Source organism: Hemiscyllium ocellatum, chromosome 17, assembly GCF_020745735.1.
Source record: "Hemiscyllium ocellatum isolate sHemOce1 chromosome 17, sHemOce1.pat.X.cur, whole genome shotgun sequence".
NCBI lineage: Eukaryota > Metazoa > Chordata > Chondrichthyes > Orectolobiformes > Hemiscylliidae > Hemiscyllium > Hemiscyllium ocellatum.
The window spans coordinates 42,710,080-42,733,833 of record NC_083417.1 but is presented as its reverse complement, the minus strand read 5'-3'; the positions used below and the strand labels follow the sequence as shown (position 1 = coordinate 42,733,833).

Here is a 23,754-nt window from a genome sequence, read left to right as displayed (position 1 = left end):
TGCAAACAGTTGTATCAGTGATTTAGAATAAGCTTTACATTTCGTTAAAATTACAGGGAAGTGAAGTGTGATCAATTAAGCATTTAAAAACTAAAGAAAATCTTGGTTGCTTGTGTTCCTTCTGAAAATATATGAATTTATAAACAATTCTGACAGCATTAGAGGTTATGCCAATATTTATTTTGAAATCTACTGAGAAAAATGGATTTTTGTCTGAGATATGAATTTCCTTTGACAAAAGCGCACATATTTTAGCCTTGGGGATTCACTGCTACTTTAGGATTATAACATACTGAGGTAGAAGCTGCACAGTATCTCTGGTGTTAAAAGTAAGTTTAAGTCTGCAGAAAAAAAATCTGCCTCAGTCCCTGAGTATTCAATTGCTGGATCAGCCAGGGGCCAAGTTTGATCCGCTGCCTATGGTGCGGTACCGTGCATGAACTCTGGGTTTAACCAGAAAAGCTTACATAAAAAGCAGCCTTGGGTAACTAGATCTGTCCTTCCCAGAGAAACTCCTGGGGTGCTGCCAGAAGCAGTCCCTGAATGCCTTTCAGCAAACACTGCTGTCGACAATCCCCTAGCCAGTGGGCGGACCCTCTGTCCGGGTGCCTTATTGGCAGGAAAGGCAGAGTAGTTTGATGAGAGCTGGCACTGACTGTGGAAACTGGGGCCACAGCAAGACAAAAAAACAGTGGCCTTCAAAACTTATTCTTTTGTACCTCTGCATGTCTTGGCGGATATGGACAATAATTAAAGGACCCCCTGGTTCCTCATTTTCCTTGGCTTTTTCTTTGATCTGTTTCATGTTGGGCTGCTATTTTTCATTGCTACCTTTTGTGTGTGTGTTTTTTTTTAAAGCCAACGGCCTTTGATGTAAGCAGTGTTTCTTTATTTCCTGAGCACTGAGTTTGCGACATGTTTTGTGTTAAATTGCATTCACTTATTTTAAAAAAAAATTGAACTGTGGAATGAAGAAAATTAATCAATTTGATTCCAGAATGTCCAGTTGTGGTCTACTTATTGAGAAATAACCGCTTTGCCAAATTTTATCATTGATTTCTGAGCAACCAACAAGGATTAGACATTGTACTTCACTGTTTTCTGTAGTTTGTATGCTGAATCCTATGGTAATCCTGATTGGGTAGAAGCAGAATATGATGGATTAACATTACTACGGATTGCAGATATTTGAATCTAGCTGTGCAGTTCCTCTAATGGATGGTGATACAGTGATTTGGTAAAACCACATGGTATTTCCTGTCACTTAGAAAAATGGTAGTGAAGATCAATAGTAGAATCAATGTCATCTTAGGCTGTGTTCATACTATGCCAATAAAGAAGCTTGAACCAGAAGATACCCTCTTTCATTTGTTTAGATACCTGCTGTTCAGCCTAACTTGAACCGAGCCTACTGTTTAATAAAGTGATTCTCAGGAAAAGAAAAGCATAACTACCCACACAGGATTTTTTGCAATAAAAATCTCATCCTGAAAAGGAGCTGATTAGTGAGAAACAGAAAAAGGTGTTAACCATACACCCATACAACTAAGGGAAAAGATTTTGACTTTGTGCACATGCGCAAAATGGTTGACAGTGAGTTGGGCCGGCTGTTTCAATTGACATAGTTTGTTTTACACTGTTACAAAATGTTAGGATTTGCTCCATAGACTATTGAAATTTTGTTTCCGGCCTCAGAAGTGAAGCATGGCCAACTTCTGTGATCACTGTGCATTTGAATTTGTGGCACAATCACGCAGGCAAAGATATTTCAGATTTTATTAATCTCAACCAGGGAGATGGTACAATACATGACATCAATTTTTCTGGACTTAGGAGAGGGAAAAAAATCACTTATGGTTTCCATTTTGCAATTACTATCCAGTAACTTGTGCTGGGAAAGTAGGTGTTTGTGTATATAGCAAGTACAGTCATAGAGTCATACAGCATGGAAACAGACCCTTTCGTCCAACCAGTCCACACTGATCACGTTCCCAAATTAAACCAGTCCCACCTGCCTGCTCCTGACCCGTATCCCTCTAAACTTTCCATTTTATGTATTTATCCAAATGTCTTTTAAATGTTGGAATTGCACCTGCATCTATCAGTTCCTCATTCCACTCTGTGTAAAAGAAAAGTTGCCCTCATGTCCTTCTTAAAACTTTCACCTCTCACCTTAAAAATACCCTCCCCAAATTTTGAACTCCCTCAACCTAGTGAAAAGATCCTTGCTGTTCACGTCATCTATATCCTCATTATTTTATAAATGACTATAAGGCCCCCCCCTCAACGACTGATACTCTAGGGAAAAAAGTCCCAGCCTCTCCTTATAATTCAAGCCCTCCATTCCCTTAACATCCTGGTTAAACTTTCCTGAACCACCTTCAATTTAATAATATCCTTCTTAAAGCAGTGAAACCTGAACTGCAGACTGTATTCCAGAAGAGGTCTCACTAATGTCCTGTACAACCTCAACATGATATCCCAATTCCAGTACTCAAAGGTCTGAGCAATGAAGAGTAGAATGCTAAATACCTTTTTAACCACCCTGTCGACCTGAGATGCAAATTTCAAAGAATAACGTACCTGAACTATCACTAATGCAGCCTTTGCCTCTCCGAATGCATGTAAGTCCCACCTTTTAGACTCGCTTCTAACAACTTAGCCACCATCGATATCAGGCTTGCAGGTCTATAGTTCCCAAGCTTCTCCTTACAGCCTTTCTTAAATAAAGTCACAACATTAGCCACCCTCCAGTCCTTTGGCACCTCACCTATGGTTCCAGATGATACAAATTTTCTGCTAGAGGCCCTGCCATTTTTTTCCTAAATTATCACAATGTCTCAGGATACACTCAGTCAGCTCCTGGAGATTTGTCCATCTTTATGTTTTCTAAGACCTCCAGCACTTGTCTGTAATGTGGACTGTTTTCAAAACATCAATATTTATTTCCCAGAGTTCTCCATTTCTCTCTCCATAGTAAAAACTGATGCGAAATATTCATTGGTATCTCTTCCACCACCAGAGGTTAAACACAAGATGACCTTGTTGATCTTTAAGGGTCCCTATTCTCTCTCCAGTTGCTCTTTTGCTCTTAATGTATTTGTTGAATCACTTTGGATTATCCTTAACCTTATATGCTAAGGCTATCTCATATCCCCTCTTTGCCCTCCTGAGTTCCCTCTTAAGAATACTTCTACACTTTCTATACTCTTTAAGAGATTCATTTGATCCCAGTTGATTATACCCAATATATGACTCCTTCTTATTTTTGACCAGAACCTCAATATCTTTGTTCATACATTGTTCCCCACTCTTATCAGCCTTACCCTTCACTCTATAAGGAATATAGCACCTTTGAACTCTCATTATCACACTTTGGAAAGTTTCCACTTGTCAGTTGTCCCTTTATCTGCAAATAGTCTACTCCAATCAACACTTAAAAGTTTTCGCTTCACACCATTAAAAATTGCCTTACTCCAATTAAGAACTTTAACTTTTATGGAAGGCTTGTCCTTTTCCATAACTATTTAAAGTCTGTGGACTTAGTTGTGGTATCCTCTGCCATGCCTCATACCCTCCAATTGCATTCATGTCGAAAATGGTGTTTTCATAAGTTAACAAATGGGTAGGCTCTCTTCAGTATCTTCACAGAACAGTCTGAGTTATTTCATCATTTACATCTTTGTTAGCATTTGGTGCCCAATTGACAGAGCAACAGTTTGAGGCTTGGAAGTAAATCTTCTGCCAGGGAATAGTGTACAGCACCTGGGGACTAAAAAAGATATACATTTCTCTTTAGTGATTCTAACATGCCTTGCTGCAAAAGCAACTGTAGGACACAAATCTTTGAGGATTGATTGTCTTAACTCCTGAATATAATTTATTTTATGAATAAAGGCCATGTTTTTCTTAAACTATAAAGTAGGTGTGGGAATCATTGACTGCATGAAGAATGTTTTTTGGAGTTAATATCTTTTATTTAAATAACTTTTTACCCTCTCCGACTCCCTTGAGCTAAATTTGGAAATTAAAGCTTAATGATGGGAAACTTAGTAGTGATTTGTTGATAGAATATTTATAACGTGCAGAGTGGCAAAACTTGGTCTGGTTTTTTTTGACAATTTTGGACATGATTTGGTAATTTGGGATTTTGTAAACCAAGATTTGACTTTAAAAATGAAACATTGTTGAGTACAGATGAGAACAAGGAATCCTGCTTTATGGGTTCTGAATGGCTATTTCACTACGAAACTGAATTTTATTCTGGCATGGAAGGCCATTGCTTTGGCCATTTGTGAAGGCACATACAAATGCCGAGAGTTAGTTCCACTGATAGTGTTAGGCATTGAGGTCCATTACCTTCAACATGCTTTGTGAAAGAATCTAGAAAGCCAGAAGTGAGAGACCACGAGATCTTATTGTATTGCAGTGGTCTGCCTGAACAGAGCATCAGTGTCAGTGATTGTCCTGTTTTCTGCCCAACCCTTCCTTACAGTTGCCTAACTGATGAGAGGAAGAATCACCTTTTAAATTCGAAAAGCAGGCCTCAGTAGCAGAATTATGACAAGCTTTTGCTTGCATAAAATCAGGATTGTCCGGGTTGTTTACATGTCAAGTTAATTGAAGTAGTTAGTAAATCACCTCCCCTACTCTTCCCAGCATGAAAAAGTCTACAGCGCATTGCAACAACTGTTTACATTTGTATAACACCAGTCATGTTGGAAAATGTCTCAAAGTGTTTCACTGGCTCATAAACAAGCAAAAATGGACATAACATCAGAGAAAGAGATGTTAGGATGAACAAATACAAGCTTTGTTAAAGAGATTGGTTTTATGGAAGGAGGATAGAGGGTGGTAAAGTTTAGGTGGGAAATTCAAGAGCTTGGAACATATCTGACTGAACACATTGCTGCCCATGAAGGGGCAAGGTCAGTAGTGCATGAATGTGAAGTTAGAGGAATGCAGAATTTTGTGGCTCAAGGAGATTGCAGAAATAGAGAGAGGTGAGATTATGGGAGATTTGAACACTATTCTGTGTTACTGACCAGATTTACTATAGGTCAGCAAACCTACTGGTTGTGGGGCAATGGGACTTGTCGTGGGGTGGAATGCTGCCTGTATCCTCACCTGCACTACCAGGTCTCACATCGTAGAAATTCCAATAGAACATTGTATTAAACACACAGCACGTACTTATGATGCTGAACTAAAGATATAAATTACCTTCTTATGCTTTGCAGCTGTTTTTTTAATAAAATGAATATTTTCCGGATAAAGAGTTGTCATAACAGATAAATTCCTGGAAGAGAAGGATTGTAGATAATAACATATAATTCAGCATGAGGAAAGGGCTTAAGTGAACTTAAACTGTGTTGTGAGTTCACATTATTCCTTGAAATTTATGTTAATTTCTCCTTTCTCCTCCTCCTCTTGCCGTTTTGTTTGTTGCTGCTGAACCTCATATACAAACACAGCCTGTTTCCATGACTATGTTTTGGAACATGCAATGCACCACCAATATTCTGCTAGTCTTTTCCAGGATATATTGTGCTGCACTTATAGTTCAATCCAAGTATCAGAAACTTTACAACAGCAAGACAAACACATGCTTGACGATGTTCTTGCTTCTTGCATGGTCACTTGTATACTTTGGCTGAGAAGTATGGAAGTTCCAACTAATGATTCATGTGGAGAAGCCTTTGCTGCTTTTGTTGCAAAAGAAGTGCAATGCTGCCAGAAGATTGCATAGTTCATTTCTGCCTAGTTTGGTGGATTAGAGCCACCTCAGAAAGCAGTTACCCCTCAGCAAGGTAGTTCACATTTGCAAAGAATATACTGCTTGAGTGATCAGATTCCTGTAAAGACCTTGAGCTGAGGTGATACTCCTTCATTGGTTTTTCTCACAGGACATGTTCAACAAGCATTTGTTGAAACCTTCATTCAAACCCATCTATTGAAGCACATAGTACAGAAGATGGTGTATTGGCATGAATTGATGATTGGCTAACAGACAGAAGGGAGAATAGGAATAAGTGGGTCATTCTTGTATTGGCAGGCTGTGACTAGTGGGGGGTACCGCAAGTTTCAGTATTTACACCTCAGCCGTTCACAATATATATCAATAATTTGCAGATGCAGACAAAATGTAATATTTCCAAATTTGCAGATGATATAAAACTAAGTGGAATGTGTGTTGTGAAGAAGATGGAAAGCAGTTTCAGCAGGATTTCTTCAGGCTGAGTGAATGAGCAAGAACATGGCCTTGGAAAAATGTGAGGTTATCCACTTTGGAAGGAGGAACAGATGGAAAGAGTATTTATTAAATCTTGAGAGGTTGAAAGTATAGATGTACAAAGGGACTAAGATGTCATTGCCAATGAGTCACTGAAGGCTAACTTGCAAGTGCAGCAAGCTATTAGAATACAATAGAGTCTTAGTCTTAATTGCAAGATTATTTGAGTACAGGAGTAGTAAAGTCTTGCTTCACTTGAATAGGAGCTTTATTAACCTATACCTGAAATACTGTGCACAGTTTTGGCCTCCTCTTATCTCAGGAAAGATATTCTTGCTTATTGGAGTGCATCAAACATGTTCCCAGTATGGTGGGACTGTTCTATGAAGACAGATTGGACAAACTAAACTTGCATTCTCCAGAGTTTTGAAGATGAGGAGGTAATTTAATTGAAACTTCCAAAAAGAGGTACCTGGGGTAGATGCAAGATGTTGGCCCAGGTTAGTGAGTCAGAAGCAGCGGACACAATTTAAAAATAAGGGTGCATACCATTTAAGTTCAAAATGAGGAGAATTATTTTTTATTTAGAAGGTTGTGAACCTTTGAAGTTGTCTCTCAGAGTTGTGGAAGCTCAATATTTAAGTATATTTAAAGTAGAGGTTGATCCAATTCTGATTACCAATCATATGCGTGCTTACGGGGATAGTGTGACTGGAAGGCATTCATTGAAATCTCTGATCAGCCATGATTGTATTGAACAGGTTGAATGGCCTGTCTCTGTCCCTATGTGCCACATGTTCTAAATGGAGACTGAATAGTTGATATTGATCCTTTCAATGGCTTCTATTGGCTGCTTGTCAGAATTCTGCCCAATTATCTTTTTTCCCGAACAGGTCATCAGTCTCCTTTGTTTCAAGACAAGCACATTGAGATTTTAGCAGTTTGGTGTAAAGCGAACCTTTAAAGTCAAAACAAATGCAAAATTTTAGTTTTTGGATTAGAAAATGTGAACCTGAGTACAGTTAGAAAGAATTTTGGGAATATTGGTAAAAATGAGTAGCCCCACCATTATTGCTAATGCACATGAATGCAGACTTAGCATGTTCATGGGATTTGATTCACAGAGGTATTTGACTGTCCAAATGTACTTCAAAGAGTTATCAAAAATTTATAGCATTTATGGAATCATAGAATGCTTACAGGATAGAAGGAGGCTATTTAGCCCATTGAGACCCTGCTTCCTTTCTGCAAGCAGTTTAGCTAATTTCTTCCCTCATCCTTTTGTTGTCACCTTAACAATGTTTTTCTTGAGGTGTTTATCCAGTTTCCTTTCAAAGGCAGAGTTTGAATCTGCTTCTCCCACTTCCGCAGACATTGCATTTCAGAACTTAACCTCATTTTGCTGAAAGAAAAAGTCTTTGTGTTACTTTTGTCCTTTTCTTCAGTCAGATTATTATGTTTGCACAAAGTAATATGAACATATTTTCAATATACTATACTTTAAACAATTAGGAGACAATGCCAGTAACATTTCTAGAAAACCTCTCTAAGTCAAAATTGGGCAAAGTCTTTGGAGGAAGAAACTAACATTCTGTAAAAGGGATGTAGGTTTGCTCGCTGAGCTGAAAGGTTAATTTCCAGACGTTTCGTTACCTTCCTCGGTAACATCTTCAGTGGACCTCACGCGAAGCAATGCTGAAAATTCTTGCAAATTATTTATATGTTTGGGTTTCTTTGGGTTGGTGATGTCATTTTCTGTGGTGATGTTATTTCTTGTGAAGTTACTTCCTGTTCCTTTTCTCAGGGTGTGATAGATGGGGTCTAACTCTATGTGTTTGTTGATAGAGTTCCGGTTGGAATGGCATGCTTCTAGGAATTCTCGTACATGTTTTTGTTTGGCTTGTCCTAGGATAGATGTATTGTCCCAGTCGAAGTGGTGTCCTTCCTCATCCGTACATGAGGATATTAGTGAGAGAGGGCCTTGTCTTTTTGTGGTTAGTTGATGCTTGTGTCCTGATGGCTAGTTTTTTGCCTGTTTGTCCACTGAAGTGTTTGTTACAGTCCTTGCACGGTATTTTGTAAATGACAGTAGTTTTGCCCATTGTCTGTATAGGGTCTTACAAGTTCATTAACTGCTGTTTTAGTGTGTTGGTGGGTTTGTGGACTACCATGATGCCAAGAGGTCTGAGTAGTCTGGCAGACATTTCTGAGATGTGAGAAAATTTGTAGCTCAGGTTGAGGTTTTGGATGTAACTCGCTAATTCTGTAATAGAGATGAGGTTATCGTTACTTGGATCACAGCTGCTAGGATAAGTATGGTGACTTGGATGTCACAACTTAATGGAATAGGGTGTGAGAAATCTACCCCTGCTATTCCCACATTTGCCACAAAGGTTAAAGATTTTAACAAAGAGGATACAGATTGGAAAACACAGACCAGGTTTCTGTTTTGATCAAGAATTACTGTTTAAGCCAAGTAATTGGATTCTAGCTACAGGCAAACGGTTACAAACCGTCGACATGTAACACTACTGATCAAACTTCTAATCCCCTTAAGAGCTCCCCATCACACAGATATGTACAGTCAGGGAAAAAAAAACACATGAATAGAGGGTGCTACTTGTAAACAAAGCTTTTCACTGTATCTCGGTACACATGACAATAAATCAATCGTCATCAATAACTGGTCACTAGTCCATGGACCAGTCAGCTACTTGGTATCACCCAGCTCTACCTGTACACAAAGCCCCTCGTCTCTGATTTGTCTGCAACTAATTAAGTTACCGCTTGTTCAAACAGCTATATAAACACAATATTTGACATTGTTATCAGGTTACTTGCTTTCAAACCATGCAGCCATACTTACAAAACACTGAATTTAAAACAGTTCTTTCTTATTTCAGTCCACAATTCTGAAATGCCTCTGTACCTCTACAAATCATTGGTCAGACCACATTTAGAGTTTTGTGTTCAGTTCTGGGCGCATGCTTTAAGGAAGGGTGTTAAAGTTCTGGAGAGAGTGCAAAGGAGATTTTCTAGAATGATACCAGAATGAATGATTTGTCAGTAACCAGGCGTACAATTTTGAGATTGTCACTAAGAGAGCTGGGAGTGAGATGAGGAAAATTTCTTTTCTCAGAGTTGTTTGGATTGGGAATGTGCCGTTCGGGAGAGTGGTGGAGGTGGATTCCATAGGAAGTCTCTCTGCTAAAGGAAAGATTGAAAAGGTGTAACAAAGATTTAGAAGGATGTTACAGGGGTTAGAGGTCTTGAGCTTTAGGGAGAGGCTGAATAGGCTGGGGCTATTTTCCTGAAGTGTCGGAGGTTGAGGGGGGAACCTTTTGTAGTGGTTTACAAAATCAAAAGGGACAGGGATAAAGTGAATTTCCAGGATCTTTAATCCCTGGGTAGGGGAGTCGAAACTAGAGGGCTTAGGTTTAACGTGAAAGGAAAAATATATAAAAGGAACCTAAGGGGCAACCTTTTTGCACAGAGGGTGGTGCGTGCATAGAATGAACTGCCAGAGGAGGTGGTAGAGGCTGGCACAATTATAACATTTAAAAATCATCTGGACAGGTTTTAGACGGACTTGGGCCAAATTCTCGCAAATGGGATGAGATTAATTTTGGTTGTGTGGTCAGCACGTGCGAGTTGGACCAACTGGCCTGTTTCCATGCTGCACAGCTCTATGACTGTATAAGTTTTAAAAGTGAGCTAGAAATATATTTGAAACAGACTTTAGAGGGTGACACAGAGAGTGCTGGAGAATGGGAAGAGCCAGCGAGGTCTTTCGGGACCTGGTACAGATACTGTGTCAGACGGCCTCCTTTCATAGTATAAAATTCTATAATTCTGTCGACACTAAAATAAAAAAGACATTGTCCTTCAGGAGAATAACTTGATAAGCTTGTTCATTTCTGTTTCTGCTCTAGATTTGATTTTGAAAATATTGTAATGCAAAGGATGTAATATTTGTTCCTCTGCATAAGATTTTCTTATTCATTCTCAAGATGCGTTGCTAGCATGATCAACATTATTGCTCACCCCAAGGAAACCTGTTTCCATGCTGCTGTTAATGTGAGGTTATGTGTGACTCATGTACTTTGACTCACCTTAGTATTTTACATACCTTCCTCAGGGAAAGTTGTAACTTCTTTTTGTCATCTACCTAAAAGTTTGCTGAAATAAATACTTATTAGATATAGACTGGGGTACAAGATTTCTTTTCTGCAACTGTAGTCCATCTTGTGGCTAAGTTTTTTGAAGTATCAAACTTAATACAATTACAGAGAATCATAAGAATCCCTTCAGTGTGGAAAGAAGCCATTGGGCCTATCAAGTCCACACTGACCCTCCAAAGTGCATGCCCCCCAGACCTAGCTCCCATATACTATCTCCAAAACCCCACACATCCCTGCAAACTACAGGGCAAATTAGGATAGAGAATCCTATAACCTGCACATCTTTGGACTGTGCAAGGAAACTGGAGCACCCAACAGAATCCCACGCAGACTTTGGGAGAATGTGCAAACTTCACACAGATAGCCACCCAAGGCTGGAATCGAACCCTGGTCCCTGTAAGGCAGCAGTGCTAACCACAGAGCCTTTGTGCCGCCCATCTCAATTATATTCCGTCTTATCCCTGACCATGTCTTCCCCAGTGAATTCCTAAAGTTGCCTATTCCGGAGTTCTAGTCCTTGTTACTTTGTTGATATGAAAATCGACGTTTCGGGCATGAGTGTTTCCCGAAACGTTGATTCTCCTGCTCCTTGGATGCTGCCTGACCTGTGCTGTTCCAGCAACACGTTTTCAGCTCTGATCTCCAGCATCTGCAGTCCTCACTTTCTCCTACTTTGTTGATATGCCAGGTCCTGTTGGCACTGTAAGTGGGCTGCGGCAGTCCTGTCGGACAGCCATGGAATGCGTGGAAAGGAAGGCTATTGAGATGATGCCACTCATCTTATTATTCCCATGAGTGATTTCTAGTGTATAATAAAGCCACCTAGAGTAGCCCTCAGGCAGCTTTATTGCAGTTTAGAAGAACATTGCAACAAGTTTGAACCAATTACTTGGATGACAAAAATTTTAAAATAGACAGTGCTGTCTGCATGAGGAGATAGGGCAGGAATGGAGAAATTGCATGTATAATTGAACTTGATTTACCTTAGTTCTAGGATAACATGAAGATAAGTTCAGTGAAATGTAAAATATAGTTACAAAATATGTGAACCCTTATTACCATGCATTAGTGTTCAGATAATATTTATTTTCCTATATTTTTCAGAATGTGATTGGAGCACTTAACAGAGTTCCTTAAATGCGATTGTCAGCAGCTTAAGATTCACAATTTTCTAACAGCTCCCCATTCCACATGCGACTGTTACTCTATCAATCTCTTCACAGTTTTATGAAGTGTTCATGCTTTATGCACATCCAGAACCTGCAATAAAATTTTAGAAGTGGGACTGCGAATGGAACTTTCGAAAAGCTGTGAGAAAATGTTTCTAGATCGATATCAGAATTGAGTCTTCTGCAGCAAAAGTTAGAAACTTTGGATTAAAATAACTTCCTCCATTATGGCCAAGTATTAATGTTTATTACTCTCCAGTTTCTATCTAGATCAAAGTCTTGAATTTTAAGGTTGATGAACACACACGCTCAATTGTTAAACATTTGTTCAGCATCATTGGAAAGCTGTTATCTATGAATGCATATATGCCGATTAGGTACATGTGTTGGTTGTGAAGTACAGTGGTTGTCACTAATGATGTTGTTTGCAATGTTTTTTCCTCCTTGCATTTTGGTATTTTTAAATCACATAGCCCAGGTGGCAGGCTGTGAACAAAAAGGACCTTTGGGAAATAATTCTCCCCCAAACCACCCCCACGTATTCTTTATATGTTCCTGAGTTATTGCTGGACTAAACCTCTCATGAGTATAAAGTAATCCTGAGAGAGTCTGGACCCTTCCTTCTTTGTGGACCAATAATTAGGAACTCCAAGTGCAGTTATAAAAATGGAGAGATTATGTTACAGCTGCTGGAACAAATCATTCACTGGTGCAGAATATCTTGTTGCAAACCAGAATTCACAGATACCTTTTTGTAAAGTCTACATTGCTGAAGAAAGAGTCGCTTACCATTTTATCCTATATTTGTATACACTAAATCTTATGTCACTTTAGTATATTTCACATTGCTTTGAGTACTCTTAAATATGTTGGCTCATTTAAACAGATTTAATTAAAAGGTTGCATTAATAATAAAAGACATAAAAAAAGTCAGCAACTAGCATTGCATGGCAATGAGCTGAGAAACAGTGGATGATATTACAGAAGTATCGTTATATTCTGTGTATTTCTGCAGCATTACTGATCGTACTAGTACTGATTAACAGGAGTTTCTGTGTTTGAAGTTATTTTGTGAATGAGCCAGACTATCTTTAAATCATTTTATGCACCTAAAAGAAATAATAGGATGGTTGGAAAATTTGAGATAGTGAAGAAAAATCTTGACTTAATTTCAGATTTTTAACTCTTTTATCTCTCAAATTGTGATAATGCAATGGATTTCAATGTGCTTTTATATTTTTTTCCAGTTTTAATGTTTTAATTTTTGAAATTCCTGCTGCATTTTATTGGATTTCTGCTAACTTAATTTAAGGCAGGAATGTAAAAGCTTACACAAAAGCAGAAATACTCAATGCTGGAAATCCAAAAATAAAATTAAAATGCTGGAAAATTCAACAGTCAGACTGCATCTGTGGAGAAAAACGCATTGTGATCTTTGATCTTTGATCACAATGCAGGACCTTTGTCATTGTGAGCCACATGTACAATTTAAATTCTTGTTTCTATTTATTTGCTTATATCTCAAAATGTAAATGTTAGCAGACAGGAATTCTGATTTGGAAGTTTCCATGAGTTTAGTTGTGATGCCCTTTCTAACTTCCAGGCTACAAAATTCAAACGGAACACATTAGTGACAATGGAGTGAAAATAAAACGGGGATTCGTTCACTTGTGTGCTGCATGTTCCTGCAAATAAAGAATGGAACATTTGCAAAATCCGCTGTGACACTTTACCATGTCAACCAAAAAAAGAAATAGCATGGTAGAGAATATTTGCTGATAGAATTTGAATTCATTTAAGAACCTAAGCGGAAATGATTGAGTTAAACCAAAGCAATCCAAGTATCAGCACCTATTTAGATAAAATTGAATTGAATGACTTTAGGTTTTAAAAATGTTATTCCTGTAACACAGTCTTATGCCATTATTTCCCAATGAGTATTTGTGAATTATTACACAATTAACTTGATATGATTCTGTCCACAGTTGTTAATTTTTAGTGTGACCTTCATCATAGATCCACAACATGGAATACATCTGGTCAACAGCAACTGCCACAACATTTATTGCCAGCAAAGCAAGGACTTGGGGAAAAAAAGGCAAACAAATTTCTCAAAAAACGACTACATTTGAGGATCTAATTTAGTTTTGAGGCTCAAATGACATTTATGAACTATTTGTGGTTTATGTTACCACTTTGAATGAGAATTTCCGATATGGTGTTATAGTCTAGTGATCATTGCAGATTAATTGAGTGATAATCTGCCATTGATTTTATCATATCTGTTTAACCTCCAGTGTGGCTGTTCCTGCATAATGAATACATAGTTTATCCTGACCATTGGTTTACACTGTAAATATACTGTTGTCTCAAGAAAATTACAAGTAAATTAGTATTGCCAGCACCATTTTCATGGTGCATAATATTTGGTGGGGAAGAAAGTAATATTTGGGACAAATTTTTAATACTAATCATATCTTACAGTACAGGTAACATTTGCAAGACCACTTCTTGTAATGATTCTAAGGTATCTATTCATCTTCATTTATTGCATGCCCATTGGCTTCTTAATATTAAGTTGACTATACTTATTCTGAAAGTTGATTTAAACTTGATCATATTCTTGACTGAAAAATGCATACAGTTAAATCCAAACTTGACTGCAATAATAAATTAATTTAATATATTTCAAATTCTAATCAGAGAAGTAATGAAGAAATAGGGCTGTCTGTTGAACTTTTTTTAGTTTAAAGTAGTTTACCACATGCAGCTTTTTATTACCTGTAGTTGAAATGTATGAAGAGTGGAACTTAATTGCCAATGAATCTATAGTAAGCACGTTGCACAGTGGGACATTTATAGTATCATTGATTTGCTTGTTAGTTTACATGGAAGGTGTATCAGCTTTAGATTGGTGTAGAACCTGTAATCTGAAGGAGTAAGTTTGAAAATCACTGTTTTTCAACATGCTTTGTTAATGATGGTATAGTGTCAGAGACAAAAAGGGCAAATTTATATTGGTACAACGTCTCCAGTGAAAATGAAAATGAGCAATTTGTGTGACAGTATGTAACTAGTGCTTGGTGTAAGTTGTAAAGAAAAACACTGAATTGATTGAATAGGTACTACCATACCTAGATATAAATGAAAAGGAAATTAACGTTGCTTGTTTTACTTGGAACAACAATCTAAATTTTCTGAGCAAAACTAATAATAATGCAATACAATAATAGCCTTGTGTAGATGTCTTTGCACAATGAATCTACAAACAGTTAAATGCTGATTGAAGCTTTTCACCCTTAAGGATTTAAAGAATTGCTGCATGAATTGGCAAACAGATGTTTCCAATTTAATTTGTGAATTATACACAAAGGAACATGTTCTTCAACATTAGTTTTCACTTGCAATGGATTTTAATAGGTAAATGTAGGAAAACACTAGTATCTTTATATTTGAAAGGGAAACAGATGCTTGTTTATTTCAAGTATGAGATGAAGCAGCTACATGGTTATAATACATACCACTTCAGTCAGAGCAGCTGTTTCCAGTCCCAGATTCATGTGCCTGTTAGCGACTTTTATAATGTGGCGAAAATGAAGACTTAAATTTTATCAAACGTCTTAATTTTTCACGAAATACATTTTGTTTTTACGGAAGTCTACATACAGCATTGACATTATATCAGCGAAACATATGTTGATCATAAACATTAAATACAGTAGTGAATGGAAAAGGTGGAGTCCTGCTGTGTTTGGACACTTGATTTTACTTCTGACAGCTAGTTGTACTTAGAAAATGCCTGTAGTGAAGATTTGGAACTTACAGTACTATAAAGCTGATTGTTGTTCTGTATCTACAAAGGAAATTTACACAGGAAAAGACCAATTGGTCAATCTAACTTTCCTGTGTAGCTATCTTACCCATGATAAAATCTCCTGGGACAGTCACAAAAAAAAACTCCAGAGGAAAGTCCAGGCCAATTAAGGAAAAAAAAAGGTTAGACAAGGGCCGAATGCTGGCAGGTGGGACTAGATTGGGTTGGGATATCTGGTCTGCATGGACGGGTTGGACTGAAGGGTCTGTTTCCATGCTGTACATTTCTATGACATTACTTGTGGTGAAGTCCTGTTTTAGTACTCAAGATACTCTTCATTGTGTTTTATGTGCCATGCACACAATGCTTACTGAAATAAATTGAGAACATATGTAGCAGCTCAAGACTAGGTATACATGAAGTGCTGAGGGCCATTGGTGGCCCCAGAGTTGTTTTCCACTATAATCTGTAGTTTTATCAAGTAGTAAATCCTTCATCGTACCATTAGCATAAAGGTGACCAGTCCTGGTTCAGTACAATGTGTGCAAGAATATTCCAGGAGTTTTGTGAAGTTACAGCAAAAGACCTGTCACATTCAGATATAGATGGTGGTGGAATCAGTGAGGATATAATGTACTTGGAAATTCAGTGATGATGCAGCACAAAAAAACGAGCAAATGACAAGCAAATGACAAAATTGCAACCAACTGAGCAAGAAAAACCCAGTTGATGATCCATTGAAGCCTGTTTATGAGCTTCCAAGCATTTTTTAAAAGAAAATGACTCGTGGGACATGAGTGTTGCTGCCTGGCCAGCAGTTTTGCCTGCTCCTGGTGGTGGTGGTGAGCTGTCTTCTTCAACCACTGCAGTTCATGTGCTGTATGTTGACCACTATTGATCGTAGGGAGGGAATTCCAGGATTTTGACCCAGAGACGCTGAAAGAATAGTGATATACTTCCAAATCAGGATGGTGAGTGGCTTGGAGGAGTATTTGAAGATGATAGTGTTCCATGTGCTACCCTTGTCCTTCAAAACAGAAGTGGTCCAGGGTTTGGAAGGAGCAGTCTGAGGATCTTTGTCGTGCATCTTGTAGATAGTACACATTGCTGCTACTGAGCATCGATGGTAAAGGGAGTGAATGTTTATGAATGTGGTGCCATCAAGCGGGCTGCTCTGTCAATCTTCTTGAGTGTTGTTGTAGCTGCACCCATCCAGGCAAGTGGGATGTATTCTATCACACTCCTGACCTGTGCCTTATAGATAGTGGTCAGGCATTGGGGAGTCGGGAGGTAAGTTCCTCGCCACAGTTTTCCTAGCCTCTGACCTGCTCATGTCGCTACTGTGTTTATGTGGCGAGTCGAGTTGCATTTCTGGTTAATGGTAACCCCAAGAATGTTGATAGTGGCAGTTTCAATGATGGTAATACCATTGATTGTCAGGGGCAGTGGTTAGATTGTCTCTTATTGGAGATGGTCATTGCCATCACGAATGGTGCTTAACATTGTGCAGTCATTGGTGAACATCCCCAATTCCAACCGAATGATAGAGGAAAGATCATTGGTGAAGCAGCTGAACGTGATTGGGCCTAGGACGTAGTTCTTAGAATTCAACTAATTCCATATTGAAGTCTACTGTAGAGACTGCAGATCCTCACCTCAGTTGTGTTGATGGCTGATGCTTCAGAACTGGTAGGGCTTCCAAGCAAGCTGTTCTATATGGCGACAACACTGGCCTCTCATTGTTGGATAAAACATTACCCAGGTATATTCTGTGTAGATAAAAAGGAAAAGTCCAGTCTGACCATTTACTGATGCATCAGTGACAGTGCCAATGCGTCACACTTGCTCACTGATGACCTGGTCACTGATGTTCAATTGAAATTTTGCCAGAAACACTCAGCTGCAGACCTCATTACTGCCTTTGCTCCAACATGGATGAAAGAACTTGATTTCCAGAGTTAAGGTGCGAGTGGCTGACTTTGGTATGGAGGCAGCATTTAACTGAGTTTGCACTAAGGATTCCTAATTTAATTGAAGATAATGGCAATTAGGAAAGCTCTCACTGATTGAAGTCACAAAGAAATATGGTTGTCGTTGTAGGTTAATCACGTTAGCTCCAGGTCATTGCTGTGGGAGATTTCTTCCCAGCAGTGTCCTGAGCCCAATCACCTTGAGCTGCACCATCAATGCTTTTCAGCCCTTTAAAATTTGAGATGTTCACTGATCATTGTACAGTGTTTAGTTCCATTCTCAGTTTCTCAGATAATGAAACAGTTCATGGCCAAATGTAACAAGATATGGATGATAAATAGAAAGATTTATGCCATTCAAGTGCCTGGAAATGACTATCTCCAACAAGAGAGAGTTTAGCCAGCTTCCTCTGAATTCAGTGGTGTTACCATTGTCGAATTTCCATCGTCTGGGAAGAATGATCACTCACTAGAATTTTAACTGGACCAGAACAATAAATGTCTGTGGCTACAGGAGCAGGTCATAACTTGGTGCTGAATACTGACAAGTGATTCGCCTCATGAATTTTCAACATCTTTCCACCGTCAATAAGGCACCATTTTGCAGATAGAATATACCCCACTATCTTGTTGCAGTGCACCTACAATAATTGTCAAGTTCAACACCACCTGGGGGAGAGGAAGCAATGTTAGTACAATGGAGATACAGCGTACTTTAGGAAAGGAATCAAGGCAAAAGGAGTTCAGTCATGTTGAGTTTCAAGGGAATAAGGTAATGCTGGGTTGCCTCTAATGCGAAGAATATAATAGGGAAGATAGCTGAGTTAGGGGCATTGATTGACATGTTGAATTGCGATGTTGTTGCGACCTCAGAGACATGGTTGAAGAAGGGGAGCATCGGGAGCTCAACATTCGGTGTATAAGATTTCGGACAGGAGAGAGTGTACAAGAGGCAATGGTGTTGCATTATTGACTAAGGATGAGAGGCGAATGAAGACAATTCTGGAAAAAGTCGGTGAAGTCACCATGATTGCTAGTTTTGAGTAGCAGCCTTACCTTGATTACCTTGATTCAACCCCAGATCTGCCTCAGAACTCTTCAACTCCAGGACATCAATGTGGACTTCACCAATTTCCTCATTCCCCCCCCCCCCCCCCCCACCTTACCCCAGTTCCAAACTTCCACCTCTGCACCATCCTCATGACCTGTCCAATCTGTCAATCTTCCTCTCCACCTAGCCGCTCCACCCTCCTCTCTGACCTATCACCTTCCTCCATCCACCAATTGCACTCCCAGCTACCTTCTTCCCCAGCCCCATCCCCTCCCATTTATCTCGCCACCCCCGAGGCTTCTAGCCTCATTCCTGATGAAGGGCTCCTGCCCATAATGTCGATTTTCCTGTTCCTTGGATGCTGCCTGACCTGCTATGCATTTCCAGCACCACTCTTACCTTGATCAATAGCCAGCAACCAGAACCAGAGAGGCTGGAGGGAGGAGATGGCAACTGGAGCACAGGGCAAGTAGCAGCCTTACCCTGATCCATTTCATTGGGAGTATCGAGGGAGCTGCAGTTGGTCACATTCACAAGTTCAAAAGTGACGGCTTGGACAGAAGGGCTTTCTGATTGTTAAATAGTAGTCAAGTAATTTCTTATCTTTAATTTCCATGAATCTTTTCATACTGTAAGGTTTGGAGAAGTGTGATTTCAACTCGTGATGGGATAGTTTAGTACTGAAATTTAGAAGAGTACCTAGAACTTTGTTTACAGAATAGTGTATTTAATATTTTTTAATGAGAGTCTAATACTTGGGACCATTTAGTTAGCTGTAAATTAATTTAATAGAAATGTATTTTTAATAACTAGCGCTCGAGAGTAAAAATGGCAGTCAGCGGGATCGTATGCTTCTTCTCTGGAATGTGGGAAACAAGAGACAGTTTGAACATAGCTGACAATTCCATCTGTTTGAAGTGTGTCCAATTACAGTTTCTATCAGGTTGCATGGATATGTTGGAGCTGCCATTGGACAAACTTAAAAGCATGTAGGAGGCAGAAAGCATCATTGGCAGGGGTTTCAGGGATGTGGTCACACCCAAGGTTCAGGCAGAAAGACGGAGGACCGTGAGGAGAGGCAGGCAGGAGTTCTCTGTGGCTATTCCCCTCTCTAACAGGAATATTGTTTTGGACACTGTTGGGGGATGACCTAATCACAGGATGGCAACAGCAGCAGCCAGAGCAGTGGTACCACAGCTAGCTCTGTTTTATAACAGGAAGGGTCAAAGTGCTGTAGAGCAGAGATAACAAGGAACTCAATAGTCAGGGGCATAGATTGGCATTTCTGTGGCTGCCCAGAGGGTCAAGGATGGTGTCTTGCCTCCCTGGGTGCCTCTGGGTGGGTGTGGACATCCTCAAAAGGCAGGGTGAGCAGCCAGATTTTGTGGTACATGTTGCTACTAATGACATAGGAGGAAATGTGATGAGGTCCTGCAAAGGAAGTTTAGGGAATTAGGTGGGAAGTTGAAAAGTGGACCGTTCTGGTTACAATCTCAGGTTTACTTCCCGTGTGTTGTGCCAGTGAGGCTAGGAATGCAAAGATAGGACAATTAAGTATGTGGCTAAAGAGCTAGTGTAGGAGGTATGTGGATTATTAGAACATCTTTGTGAGCAGATGGAACCTATACAAGAAGGGCAGGTTGTACCTAAATGGAAGGGACACAAATACCCTGACAGGGAGGTTTGCTAGTGCCACTCAGGAGGGTTTAAAACAGCGTGGGAGGGGGTCAGGAATCAGAGCAGTACGTCAGCAAGTAAAATGACCGAGGAGGAGTCTGAGACTAAGACCAGTGAGATTAGGAGGAAAGAACAGACAGGGAGGGATGACTGAACACTGCAGGAATGGCAGTCTGAGGTATATTGTTTTAATATGAGGGTTATGACCGGTAAGGCAGATGAATATAGAGCTTGGATTAACACATATAACTATGATGATGTAGCTATTATAGAAACTTGGTTGAGAGAGGAACGGAATTGGCAGTTTTGGAAGTTTTGGGCGAGATTGAGAGGGATAGAATGGAGGTGGGGGAGTTGTGTTGTGTTCCTGATAAAGGGGAAATATCACAACTTTACTGAGAGAAGATACCTTTCAGGGCTCATCCACCCATATGGGTAGAGTTCAGGAATAGCAAAGGTGCAATAACTTTGATGGGGTTGTACGCAGGCGTCCCAACAGTTGGTGGATGATGGTGAAATAGATATGTGGACAGATTGCGGAAGTGATGGCCCAGTGGTATTATCAATAGAATATTAATCCTGAGAACCTGGTACTGTTCAGGGGACCTGAATTTGAATCCTGCCATGGCAGAGGGTAGAATTTGAATTCAATAAATGTCTGGAATTAAGAGTCCAATGATGACCATGAAACTATTATCAATGATCACATTCACTAAATGAGTTCAGCGACAGAAACTGCCATCCTTACCTGGTCTTACATGACTTCAGGCCCTCAGCGATATGTGGTTGACACTTAATTGCCCTCTAGGCAATTAAAGATGGTTGATAAATGCTGGCCTAGCCAGCAATACCCTCTTTCCATGAATTAATAAGAAAAATAAAATCAGGATGGATAATAAATGCTGGCCTGGCCACTGATCTCCACATCCTGTGAATGAATAAAAATATCTATGGAAAAATGTAAATACAGAGGGGCTGTTGTGGGTAATTTTAACTTCCTTAATGGGACTTCCTTAGTTGACTGGGATTCCCTTAGTGCCAGGGGCTTGGACGGGAGCAGAAATTGTTAGGTGTACCCAGGATTTTTTTTTGAATCAATATGTAAATTAGTCAAAATAGGGAAGGGACCAATGTGACATGGTATTGGAGAGTGAGCCCTGCTAGGTGATTGAGGTTTCAGTGGGGGAGCATTTGGGAACAGTGAGCTTAATTTTGTAAGTTTTAAGTTACTTATGGCTAAGGATAAGTGTAGTTCTTGGCTGAAAGTATTAAACTGGGGTAAGGCTAACTATGACAATATTAGGCAGGAATTAGTTTGGTTCTTTGAGGGTAAATCCGCATTTACCATTTGGGAATTTTTAAAGGCCAATTGACAAGAATGTTCCTGTGACAATGAGGGATGAGGATGGCAAGGTTCAGGAACCTTAGATGATAAGAGAAATGGTGAGCTTAGTCAAAAAGAAAAAGGAAGCATATGTAAGATTTAGGAAACTGAGGACAGACAGACCCCTCAAAAAATATAAAGAAAGCAGGAAAAGAGGTTAAGCAAAGAGCTAAAAGGGTTAAAAGCTGCCACAAAATCCTTGGCAATCAGAGTTAAGGAAAATCCCAAGGCATTTGAGATATATAAGGAGCAAGAGGTAACTTGGGAAAGGGTAGGTCCACTCAAGGACAAGGGAGGGCATTTATACTTGGAGCCAGAAGAGGTGGGTGAGGTCCTTACCGAATACCGTTCTGTGCATTGGTATTCACAAAGGAGAAGGACATGGTAGATGGTGAGTCTGGAGAGAGGTATGTTGATACTCCAGGGCATGTGGATATGAAAAAAAAAGGTGTTGGGTGTTTTGAAAAGTATTAAGGTAGATAAATCCCCAGAATCTGATGGGATCTATCCCAAGAAACTGAAGGAGGTAAGGGTGAAAATTGCTGAGGCTTTGTACAAAATCTTTGTATCTTCTTTAGTCACAGGAGAACTTCCAGTAGACTGGAGAATAGTTAATGTTGTTCCTTTGTTTAAGAAGGGTAACAGGGATAATCCAGGAAATTATAGGATGGTAAGCCTCACATCAGTGGTAGATAAATTATTGGAGAAGATTCTTAGGGGTATCATTGACTTATATTGGAAAAACGTAGACTTCTTAGTGATAGGCAGCAGGCTATGTGTGGGGGAGGTAGTGTCTGACAAACTTGATTGAGTTTTTTGAGGAAATGACAAAGATGATTTATGAGGTGGTGGGTGATGTTTACAAGGGCTTTAGCAAGGCCCTTGACAAGATCCCTCATTGAAAACTGGTACAGAAGTTGAAGTCGCATGTGTCACATGGATCCACAGTGAGCTCAGAAAATGGATACAGAACTGGATTGGTTGTAGAAGACAGAAATTAGCGGTGGAAGGGTGTTTTTCTGACTGGAGATCTGTGACCAGTGGTATTTCTCAAGATCAGTACTGTGACCCCTGTTGTTTGTATCAAGAAGGCAGCTCATTACAACCTCCAAGGGAGGTTCTGTTGGAACTGTACAGAACTTTAGTTAGCCCACAGCAGGAGTACTGTATGCAGTTCTGTCAGGAAGGATATGATTGCACTGGACGGGCCGCAGAGGACATTCACCAGGAAATTGCCTGGGATGAAAGCAGTTTAGCTATGAAGAGAGGCTGGATAAGCTTAGGTTGTTGTCTTTGGAGCAGTCAGTGACAAGGGTAATAATTTTAAGATAAAAGGCAGAAGTTTAGAGGGGATTTAAGGAAAAACCTTTTCACCCAGAGGATGTTTGGGGTCTTGAATGCACTGCCTGGGCTGGTAGCTGAGATGGGAAACTTCAACAGCATTTAAAAAAAATTGGATTCAAGTCTATAGGCCAATTACTGGAAATTGGGACGACTGGATTTAGTACACTTTTGTTCATTCGGACTCAATGGGCCAAAGGGCCTCCTCTGTTCTTTATAATTCATTCATTTTTACCTTTGGCACAGAATAGTTGTAGTTCATCTTATTTACTGGGTGCACTGCAGTAATACTTGAAAGTTTCTTCAACAATGACTCTCAAGTTAGTGACCTTTACCACATAGAAGAACAAACAGATGATCCCTGGCATCTTTAAGATCCTTTTTGAGTAACACACCAACCAGCTGTGGAAACATATATCGTCATTCCTTTATTGCTAGGTCAAAGTCCTGGGGGTCCTTGCTTTACTTAACAGCACAATGAAAAATATTGGACGAAATGTACTGCAGTAATTTGTGAAGGTGTTTCACCACCATTTTCTCAATAAATAATGGCTTTATCAACCCTATTCACATCTTGTGAATGAATAAATGTGTGGGGAAAATATCTTTTGGTTGCGCAACAGTATTTTGATAGGTTACAGAAGATGTTATGTGAAGGCTGGTTGTGTGGGATAGTGTGGAGTTGGAAAAGCACAGCAGGTCAGGCAGCATCTGAGGAGCAGGAGAGTCAATGTTTTGGGTATAAGTCCTCTGTCAGGAAGCCCTGATGAAGGATTTATGTCTGAAACGTCGACTTTTCTGCTCCTCAGATGCTGCCTGACCTGTTGTGCTTTTCTGACTCCACAGTTTCAGACTCTGACTCTCCAGCATCTGCAGTCCTCACTTTCTCCTGGTTGTGTGGAATGTTGAGGACTCGGGATATTAGTCCAAGATGT

General features: G+C 39.7%; 1 protein-coding gene across 4 annotated transcripts in view; it reads left to right on the top strand.

Annotated features, from left to right (window-relative positions):
• znf423 (zinc finger protein 423) overlaps positions 1-23,754 on the top strand; it is a 374,786-nt gene that overhangs the window by 130,441 nt on the left and 220,591 nt on the right. The gene's annotated exons all lie outside the window — the stretch shown is intronic.